This window comes from Eschrichtius robustus, chromosome 15 (genome assembly GCF_028021215.1).
Source record: "Eschrichtius robustus isolate mEscRob2 chromosome 15, mEscRob2.pri, whole genome shotgun sequence".
Classification (NCBI taxonomy): domain Eukaryota; kingdom Metazoa; phylum Chordata; class Mammalia; order Artiodactyla; family Eschrichtiidae; genus Eschrichtius; species Eschrichtius robustus.
The window spans coordinates 93,008,331-93,019,214 of record NC_090838.1 but is presented as its reverse complement, the minus strand read 5'-3'; the positions used below and the strand labels follow the sequence as shown (position 1 = coordinate 93,019,214).

Here is a 10,884-nt window from a genome sequence, read left to right as displayed (position 1 = left end):
ATAACATTTACAAAAGATACATCTGGTGCATATTTACATGACTTGGAATAAGGAATCATTTAAATACTGCTGAGCCATCTCCATATTAGGAGAAACGATATTCCACGTCCATATGTGAAATCGGTAGTAAAATACATGTAGGTTTAAATTTCTCTTAGGCATTTTTTTTTTTACTTTACACATGTTAGAAATATGGAAATATTGATTAGGGCTTAATTCATCTATTTGAGTTGTTGGGATTGCTGTCTCCCTGAATTTTATCGATTACATCATTTACTCTAGTTTCTATTCTAGAGGAGATAAGTTTTGAAAGGGGTTGAAAGTAGCACTTTCTACTTAGAAAACTTGCTTCTTCAGGTATAGGAGTTCTTAACCTGGGGACCATGGGCCCGGTAACATCCAGAGGCAGACTTCAGAGGCTCTGTGACCCTCCTGAGTTTATATGCAAACATTGGTGTGTGTAGATATGCAGATCATCTTTTTTTTCCCCCCCTTTGGAAAAGACCTAACTTATATTTGTATCTCAAAGAGATATGGCCCTGGTGTAGTAGAAAACTTAGAATCATAAGAAATACTTGGGGTTACCCCTTACTAGTTGTTGGACCCACCTTCTGCAGGCCTTACCTGTGAAGTAAAAGGATTGTACCAGATAATCTTAGATGCCCTTTCCAGCGCCAGCATTCTCCAGGCAGAAACTTACCTCCATCTACCTAAATGTTTAAGCCTCCAGCGCCCTCAGCATCTGTTCTATCCGCTGCGTTGCCTTTTAGGTTGTTATTGTGGAGCTTCTGCATGAAGTCTAGGCGAGACTGTGCATAGTGTGCAGGGCTGCATACATAGGAAGTTGGGAAAAAAAGCACACCTAAAAATTGTACAGCTCTTCTAGAATGCCATGTGGTACAGCATATGAAATATAACTTGTACCCTCCAGCTCACACACACACTTTAATTAATGTTATGGGCTGTGCTTTAAACTGAGAGAAGTGAGAAAATCAAGGTTAAGGATGCTCTGTTCTTTACTATGTAGAAGGAAAAAAGAGACAGCTATGTAAATGAAGGGTTTCGCATCTCCTTGTCAATTTCTTATCTGTTGTCAGTTTGAATGATTTCTAAATCAGAAGAATGCTGAAGATCTGTTTTCCCATCAGTTTTGAGCCTAAGGAATTTGGAGCTGGAGTTCTGAGCCAGGAAACAGTCCTGTTTTGAATTCAGAGGCTCTACTGCTGAGCACAGATGCCAGGCTGATGATAAATTCCAAGAGGTTCAGCTTGATATTTCAACCCCAAGGTCAGAGAGAATTCCTTGGAGTTGGGCAAATGAAGGAAGTGAGTGTGGCCGGGGCATCTCCAGCGGTCGCCCCGGGAGAGGAACACCTCACCAGGTTGTGGCGACGTGGTCAGCTAGGAGAGACGCACCTTCACCAAGTAGAATATTGTGGTAATGGGCACCGCTGGCCTCAGGCAATACGGTAACCCTCAATTTCTATATATTTCACATGGTGTAGCTCCAACATCAAGAAGGCTTTCTAAAATTTTCACTTTATCGTTAGTTATTATGGTATCATGTAGACCCAACCTCCGAAGCTGATATGATCTATTGTGCAAAAATTCTTAATTTGAGAGGATATTTGTTGGACAGATTCTCCCAGGTTTATTTATTTATTTTTGAGCCCTTAAGATGGATTGTGACAGTGTGGGCTAACTCCACATGCGTGCGGTACACCAGATTCCAACCTCAGAGGCTGGCACTCACCCCACCTTTCCTTCCTCTCATTCCCCAGATATTTTTCTGTATTGCAGATTTATTAACAACTCATTCAATACAACAAGAGGTGATAACTTTTTCTGAGTTCAAACCCCCAAAAGAGACCATTTTCCCGGGGGGTGGTTTGAAAGGGTCCTCTATCGAGGTGTCTGTGGTCATGAACTTCATGTGAAGTCTGAAATATCACATACATTGTGATGTATCCTAATGACACTAGGAAATCTGTGCACCTTGGGATTTATTTACTATTAATTCGCCTTTCTAATGGTTGACAGAACTTTTCATGACCAATTGAAATGATAAAAAAAAGAGACATGATTAAGGATTGAAATATCACAGACCAAATTTCGATGAGGAAATAAACAAAAATGTATTTTTTTCTAAAGGGTCATCACTGTAATGTTCCAAAGCATTGTCAAAAGCAAAACTACATCCGGCACTGAATGTCTCCTGAAGCAGTTGAGTTATGGCTCTGCCCCTTACCGTTGTTCACCTCGATGGAGAGATGCTTTGATTCAGCCTGCGTCCCAGGCAGCCCCAGGAGGTGGGAGGTCCGAGTCAATTTGGGTAATGATGTCATGTTTTCATCTCTGGAAGGAAGGAAAATAAAAGACTGCCAATGTTCGATGGCATTTTGTCTACCTTGGAAGAGATCTGAGTGACCAAGTTTTGTCCCCTGGAGCTCCGTGTCCTGTAGCCTGTGATTCTCTGGAACACCACCCCACTCGCCTTCTGCCACAGGGAAGAATAGCCACGCGGGGCTTTGCTAAATGACATTTGAGCTTTCTACCTTGGAATATTCTCGTGGGAAAACCTCTGAGCACACGGATAAAGCAACCACAGTAAAACTGAATGGCATGCTGTCGATGACATTAGCTGGTTTAGGTTAAGTATAACCCCGTCCATCAACAGTGTATCTGTTTATTCATAGGCGTTAACACTATTTGAATTCCAAGAAGAAGTGAAATAAAGTGTGTCTACAGCTCCTTAGAAGAAACTGCTTTACAGGTTGAAAGGATCGTTACCTCCTTTCAACGGGAGATCGTGAAATGGAAGGTGACAGAGAATAAACAAACGAAAAAGGATCTCTGCAACTCCCTGTGATGCACCTTATTCAGACTTTCCCAAGTCCCTTCCCTAAGGCCTGGGCGATCCTGCTGTACTTAAGTACCTACCTTATTTTGATTTGGAAACCTCATTTGTTTACAATGGTAATTTGGGGGTTGGATAGCTTCAGACCGGGGATGGAATTCCACCTTGGGGAGGTTATGCATTTGCACAGGTGAGAACTGAGATCCTCTGCTGGGATTTCTAGTCTGGGGTCTGCCTGGAGAATGTTTTCTTCTGTCTCTTGAACCTTATTTATGTATGTATGCGAATTCCAGAGCAGTATGGCTAAGTAAATATGAAACAGGCACCTGGATGGGGAAAAAAATCAGTTGTTCAGCCTCCTCACTTCTCTCCAGTGAAGGCACCGAGACCAGAAATCTCTATGATTCTTCTCTAGGTGTTATTTACAAAACACCACCACGAGATTACAAAAATGACCAGGACAGTTTCCTAAACTCTATTTTTGCATTCTAAGATGGAAAGCATTATCATTTTAAATATAAAAATATTTCCTTTGCTTACTAGTTGTTCTAAGAATACTACACATGGTCTTAAGTTTCTGCTTTTCCTCATGTCATCAACCAGGAAGATTTTTCTGATGGAAAAGATGATTAAAAGAGATCAGGAAGTGTGCCTTTTAAAGGTATGATTCTTCATAAGAAAAGACATGCGCTACTAAATTATCTAGATAAAGTGGCCCGGGCTACTAAGTTCTGCCTTCAAATTTGGGAATTTATGGATGAACATTCACTGTGCAATACTGAAGATTCGTGTTATAGATCCAGAATTTAAGAAAAACCATTTTGCCACTGATCTGCAGTGAGGAAGCACTGCAAATTAATTACTATTGAGGAAAGCACATCATGTGTCTATATCCTTAAACAGCTGGCCTGTGTGGACTGAAATGAGTGATAATTCATCTATAAATTCCAGTTAAGTTGGTGAACCAGTTAACTCAGTAAACAAATTCAGTAGAGCTAAGTTAAAAAAATTAATTGGATGGTTCAAGTAGATCAAAATCAAAGAATGCTATAAAGGAGCATGGACGTGCCTCCCCAAATGATGACTATCTTGTGATGCCATTTGCAAAGAAGTGAAAAAAGAGATTGCAAACATTTTTGTCAATTATTTGAGATGAACGTGTCCATTTTTGGGTACATAAAGTAGGAAAGTAAGTGGAGAAAAAGACTAGCTAAAAACCTGGAGGATTACACCAAAAATCTTTTTTAGAAACCTGCATGTGTTTTGAATATTAAAAGGCTTTCCTTTCTCTTCTTTCGGTTATGCTTTTTTAAGTAGCTAATGGTTTTATCGGCATTCTTAACCTGAGTCAGATGATTTGGCCCTTGATGTTTCTAGTGTCTCTGACGTCTGTTTCAACTTGTTTTCTAAGGAGACAGTGTGTATATACTTTTATGCAGAAATAATTTTGGCCATTTCAAACCCCTCAGTTTTAGGTTTATTTATTTTTTTTTCATTTTGCTCCTTGGATTTTCTTCCCTTTTGTCCTTACCCTCTTTTTAATATTTAAAATCAATCTCCCATGCCCACATTTGCTGTTCTTTGCTTTGCTCCGTGGTTCCCTTCTTTCCCAGTGATATTGCTGGATTTCTTCTCTGCCCCACCATCAAGTTTCCCTCTTAATGTCCCATAGGCATCTGTTGACTGCCCTTTATCCCTGCATCCTTATCTTTTCCTGTTCTCTTTGCTTTTAGGGATATGGCATGTTGTCTTCTTCCCATAGATATTTCCCAAGCTATTGGAAATATCAAACCAATCTTTGTTGACAGACAACTAGTTTTCATAGTTTTCATTTAGTTTGTAGGTGGACTTGCTCCCTAATTTCTTTTCCACAGTTGCTCAGTCCTTTCCTCTTTCTTATGGGCACAGATCCTGTCTTTCTTCCTCACTTGCCTTGTTGAGTCCTTGGTTGTCTGGTGGGCTTTGGTTCCATCGTGGAGATTTCTGCCAAGCCCACTTCACATGGGCAGTTTAGGACAGCCTCTTGTCGGCTAAATGGATGGTGCGTCCACACCCATCCTTTTGGAACAGACTTGGCTGGTCCCAGGAAGACACCCTAGGTGGGACATCGCACCGTGTACATGTTGAGTCAACAGACAGACAGTCAGGGTTCTGACCGGGGCTCTCCCCTTGCCACTGTTGGTGTCACCTTGGGTAAACACTGAATTCTCTGTGCCTCTCTGCATTCTTGGAGATAGTAACACCCAACTCATAGGGTTTTTGTGTGAGTTGTGTACTCGGAGCATTTCCAGTGTATGCTAATTCCCTCTGTACTTAGAGGTTGCAGAAAACTTAAAGCCTGTAAGTTAGACACAGCAGACACGCTAGATGTGATGGGAGAAATAATGCCGTGAATGTAGCACTTCTAGTGTTTCAAAGTATATTCATATCATCCATTTCACTTCATCTTTACAATGACCCCGAGGGCTGCTGAGGACTCCAGGCCCCTCAACAGTGGCCCTCTTGGGGCCACTGCTGCCATATGATTCACTTGGGAGGAAAGAAATGCCCACTAAAAAGCCACGTGGTTATTATGAAGGTAATGGGGACAAAGAGGTCGTCCTGAGTGTAGAAAATTGGAGCCATTCAGCCTCATAGAAAAGAGGAGTTTTATGTTTCATTCCCAAGTTCAGAGAAAAGAAAACCTTTCCTTTTCTTTCCTCTTTGCTGTTGTTGGCAAGACTCTGTAAGACGGCAACTCACATAGAAGGCACACACTGGGCCAGATTTTCAAAGAGCCTCTATGCTTTGCATGTGTTAGATTTTTTCATGCAGAGCTGCAGCTCTGGGTGGTGGGGAAGTTTGTGGGGTGGAGGGGAGGGTGGGCACAGATGGCTTTTCACATGTGCCACCTCACTTTGAATGTGGAAATGTACTAATTTTGTGAGACTTAGTTTTCGTAAAAGTAGAGTTCCTTAAGAAGGCTTATATCCTGAGCAGTGCAGTCTTTAAATGAACAGTTCTGCAGATGAGACGCAACCTGGGTCTGTCTGGTGGACAGTGGCGCAAAGGTGCTTTATTGTTGGAAACAGAGCTCAGCTAAAGAGACTCCAAATTACCTTGCAGTCCGTGTGGATTACGGTGACTTCCAATTGCTTGCAGGTCATGTTATACCTTTTTCCTGGGCACTTTTTGCTAGAATAGACCTTTGCTAGGGAATGATTAAATGCCTCAGAGTTAGTGATTTGATAACAGAGCCTTGAGGATTTGGTTTAGTCTCAGAAGGATGTAGGTTCCTTCTTTCCCACGTGACCACCAGTGACTTTAAATTCTCTTCCTTTGGCTCTTTGCCAGTGGTATCTGTTCAGGTAGAGAAGGTTATGCTGTGGTAGAAAAAAGCCATCAAAATCTCAGTGGCTTTACAGCAACAAGTCTGTTTCTTTTTTTTTTTTTTTAGGTAAAAAAAATTTTTTTATTGAAATATAGTACAATGTTGTGTTAGTTTCAGGTGTATAGCAAAGCGATTCAGTTATTTATATGTGTATATATATATATATATATGTATGTATGTATGTATATGTGTGTATTGCAAGTCTGTTTCTTGATTCCATTTCTTGTCCATTGTGGGCTGGAAGAGGTATCCGCCAGCTGTAGACATTTAGGGACTCAGGGTGCTGGGGCCTTTCTCTGTACCTGGTCCCCCACGTGCCACAGCAGGGGGAAGGGGACCTGGTGAAGCTTGCCCTGGCTTCTGCAGCTTCTGCCCAGAAGAGCCACCTGTCACTCCTAACATCTCGTTGGTCAAAAAAGTCATGTGACCATGCCTGACTTCAAAGTAGTTGGGGCCATTCAACCCTACTCTGAGCCTAGAAGGAGGGGAAGAGAAATATAAATAAACCGCCTCTGACGACCTCATCCTCGATTACACAAATCTACACAGGGAAGGGATTTCTCTATATTTATTGTAATTAGCACTGCCGGTGTGCATTTCTCTGCCCCAGACATTTTCGAGCCTTGCTAAAAAAGTGTCACGTGTCTCCACAACAGTCTCCATGCGTTGACTGTTCTGCATCCTTGGACTCTTATGATACTTTGGAATGCTTTCAGTAACCATGATTAGAATGAAAATAATAGTGAAGAATAAAAAGTCACCCACAGAGAGAAATACACCTCTTAATCAGTTGCTTAAACTCCACTTCTTTTCTTTCTTTTGAAAGTGCCTTTCAGGTCTTTATCAAAGAACATCTTTGTGATCAGATTAATCAACAATTGATGCGTGAGGAAGCTAAGACTAAGAGAAGATAGGTAGAGACCTTTCAAGTCTCTGATATGTGAGTTCAAGTGTTTAATTCATTTTCTGGGATTTGACTAATCACCACCACCACCCTCACCACCACCACCCTCACCACCATCTCCATCGCCACCATCACCATCACCACCACCATCCTCACTACCATCTCCATCACCACCACCCCCCTCACCACCATCACTAGTACCACCATCTATCATTATAAACACACATTTGTGTGACCCATATAATGTTTCTCTTCACACCATCATGGGAGCCATAACATTGGTAAGATTTTTAGTAATTTTGGGTTTTTTTCCTACACATTGCCTAATCTAGGAATTAAAAGGTCATGGAAGAAAGTGACAGCTCAGAACTGTCTTCAGGACTGAGTTTGGATTAAGCCTATCTGTTACCCTCTTCAATTTGCATTTTTTTTTTTCTTTTCATTTTCTTCCTGCGGTACTTTCCTCCTTGAAACTTGAAAGAGAACCAGAGCTAAAAAATGACGTGCTCCATGGCCTCCAGGTCCCAGGAAAGGGCTGTATTACTGCAGCACTGACTTTTAAGTCCTTTACCACAGACATCACTCAGGTATGTCCTTTTAAAGTGCACAGGTGTGGGGAATTCCCTGGAGGTCCAGTGGTTAGGACTCCGCCCTTCAATTGCCGAGGACCTGAGTTCGATCCCTGGTCAAGGGACTAAGATCCCACAAGCCACGTGGGGTGCAGCCAAAAATAAATAAATAAGTAAAGTGCACAGATGTGGCTCGGATTTCCAAAGCTGAGGCTATTTTTCCTGCCATACTCTGCTCGGCAACCAGCAGGGGAAGCTAGAAGGACCAGTCCAAAGGAAAGTGGCACAATTACCCAGTGAATCAGAATGATTTAGCAGAATCATTGCAGTTGGAAGGTTGTACTTCATGAGTTTGCCTATCTGCTCTGATTTGGGTGTGATGCTCTGGGCCTCTGGGCATAGTGTTCAGAGTGGGCTTTCTTTGGAGGTGATTCCATTGTCCACTGAGCCGAAGAGATCAACGTTCTGTCATAGCCTCTGGCTTATGTGGGAAAGATGGCATCTTTGACCCTTGCCCGTGGCCTATGATTTGTGTCTTTAAACACCGTTGCTGGCTGAGGTAATGGTGGAGAGTAGAAGGAATCTGGCCCAAAGCTAAAGCCCTAGAGCTTTACCCGCCCCCGCCCCCCACCCCCCCAAATATTAACAAAACAAGGATGTTATTAAATTACCAATCCTGGCTCCAATTGAACATATGCCAAGAATTCCATGCTTCCACCTCACATAATACGTTTTATTTTTCTTTTGGGGATTTGTTTTCTGAATCAGTTTACTTCTTTGTGGCCCAATAATCACCAAATGGAATTCTCTCCATCTTTCATCCTTCATCATTAGGAAAAAAACACAGTATCATTTTCTGGCAAGAAATAAATATCTCAAAATGAAAGACAATATTTAGTGACCAAAAAAAAAAAAAAAAAAAAAAAAAGAATCCCTCAAGAGTACTGTTTTTTCTGATGAATCAGAACTGGAAGTGATTAAGGGCTCAGTACATTAAAACAATGAGCACTCGTGTTCATTCCTCCATTTTCATAAGAAAATCAAACATCCTCTTTTATGTAAGTGGGGGGCTACTTAACAAATCTTTTAAGTGAGCCATAGATAAGTGCACTGGCACGGTTTGAGGAAATTCATAGAGGAAATTAAAAATATTTATTTTATTGAACTAATATTCCCTGCTGGAGATTAAAGTAGCAAATCGAGCCCACAACTGTAAGACAGATACTATTCAGCAACTGAGTGTCTATTTATTTGGTCCCTAACTGTCAACTTGAACTTGAGTAGAAGTTTTAAATTGTAACTTACTAAATGCTTATAAGAGTGTTCCTTGAATATAAAATTGGGTTGTTTCAGATTGTATTTTCATAAAAATATACTTAGTCTGATTTTATCTGGATTGGTGGATTTTTAAAAAATGTGTTCGGAATTGAAATTCCTGAGAATCTTTAGGGTGACTAAAATGTTGGTATGGTGTAGAGAATTATGATTTTAAGATCATGTATTGTGATCATGCCAGTTTGGAAAGTTCCTTATGCCATTTTATAACGTATTTCATAAGGAAATATTTTTAAAGGCATTATTTAGAGATCAGGACTAGCTATTTTCATTTCAGGCTGCTACCTCTTAGCTGTTTGAATCAGAGCATACTAGTTAAACTTGGCTGTGGCCAGTTTGATCATCAGTATCTTTTTCATGGATGTACAACTATATTTGTAGTACAACTTAATTTTTATTTTAGATTTATAAAGGAAAGGATATCTGGAATGGAGATGTAAGCACTGAGACAGGAGGCAGATAGTAGCTACAATATTTAAGTTCCAATGAGTAGTTACTATGTTCCAATCGACTAAAGAATTTTGTGTCCATTTTCACGTGGAGACACTTACTATTTTGCAGGAACTATAATTATCATCATTTTACAGGTGAGGAAACTGACAACTCAAAGAAGATACTAACTTTCCTGCCCACCGCCTCTCCTCCAAGCTGGCAGGCTCCCCAGAGGCCAGGTTGGTTTTCTCCACTGGAGGCTGGGACGCTGTGGGGTTTCCCTTGCAGTGGGCAGAGACCTGGGTAAAGATGGTCTTCAAGCTCCTGGGGCAAAAGGTGATAAGTGCAAAATGCAAGGCTGGCTTCCTATCCTCTCTCCCTTCATAGAAATTCTCCTGTACGACGTCCATGCATCTTCAAGCAGGCTTTTCCATGGAAGAGCTCACGTGGGCACGCGTTCAATTCAAGTCCCAGTGTGCTTTCCCCCAGGGGCTCTGTCACAAGATTACAAAGACTGGGAAACTCGCCCATGATTATTAATATTTAAAAAAAGTTATTCTGGCTTCTTTCAGGGCCATATCAGTTTCAAAGATCGCTGTCAGGGTGCGAGCAACTGAAGTTGAAATGGCCGGAAAGCGGAAACTTTTCTTCAGAGTTGTACAGTCGGTGGAATATTCATAGAAGTGTAATGTGACACAGGATGCCGAGTCGGTGTCGAAAGTTTGTTCCAAACCATATTTGCTATTTGTAAAACTGGTCCCTCAGGGGCCAGCTACGGATAAGGTAAGGGGTGGAGGGGGCAGGCTGGCTGCCGAGTGACTGAGACGGGGCTGCAGGAGGGGCTTCTGGCCACAGGAATTAGGGTTCTCGGGAGCGGGGAGAGATCTGGGGTCCAGCCTTTCCCACACTGGGAGGACCACCTCTGCCTCAGGTAGGGACACCTTTCCTTCATGTTGCCACGTGAGTTTTGTGCCTGAGTTTGAAACGTGAACTTTGGAGGAATTGATACAGAATCATTGTGCAGTTTTGCTCGTGGGGAAGTGACACCATTTGCTTTTTCCTTGAAAGTCTCCTGGTCAGGATGTTGATTAAAAAAAATATGGCGCCATGGATCCTGATGGGTGTCATCTCTCGATGCTGAAAGTATATTTTAAAACGAACCAAAGGTATCATCTACTGATGACCCAAATTTCCTTTCAAGAATTAACAAATCCCTCTCGTTTTTTTTTTTTCCCCTAGGAACTCTATGCATCTGTAGTTAATCTAAGAATTAACATTTAGCAAATTACTGCCTCAGTGCCTTAAATGAGGTATGTGCCTGGTGGCTCTGTTGATTAGAGCCCTGTGCTAATGAGGTCACGAGTTCAGTCCCCAGGAGGGCTGGTTCGCTTCTCCATGGTTCCCCTCCGGACCCTGGC

The 10,884-nt window shown here is 41.8% G+C and overlaps 1 long non-coding RNA gene across 1 annotated transcript; it reads left to right on the top strand.

Moving 5' to 3' along the window:
* Positions 1 to 7,633: 7,633 nt before the first annotated feature.
* LOC137778001 (uncharacterized) lies at positions 7,634 to 10,244 on the top strand. The gene is made up of 3 exons (XR_011076700.1): positions 7,634 to 7,717; positions 9,622 to 9,705; positions 10,039 to 10,244. It is a non-coding gene; the product is annotated as an uncharacterized lncRNA (long non-coding RNA).
* The last annotated feature ends 640 nt before the right edge of the window (positions 10,245 to 10,884 follow it).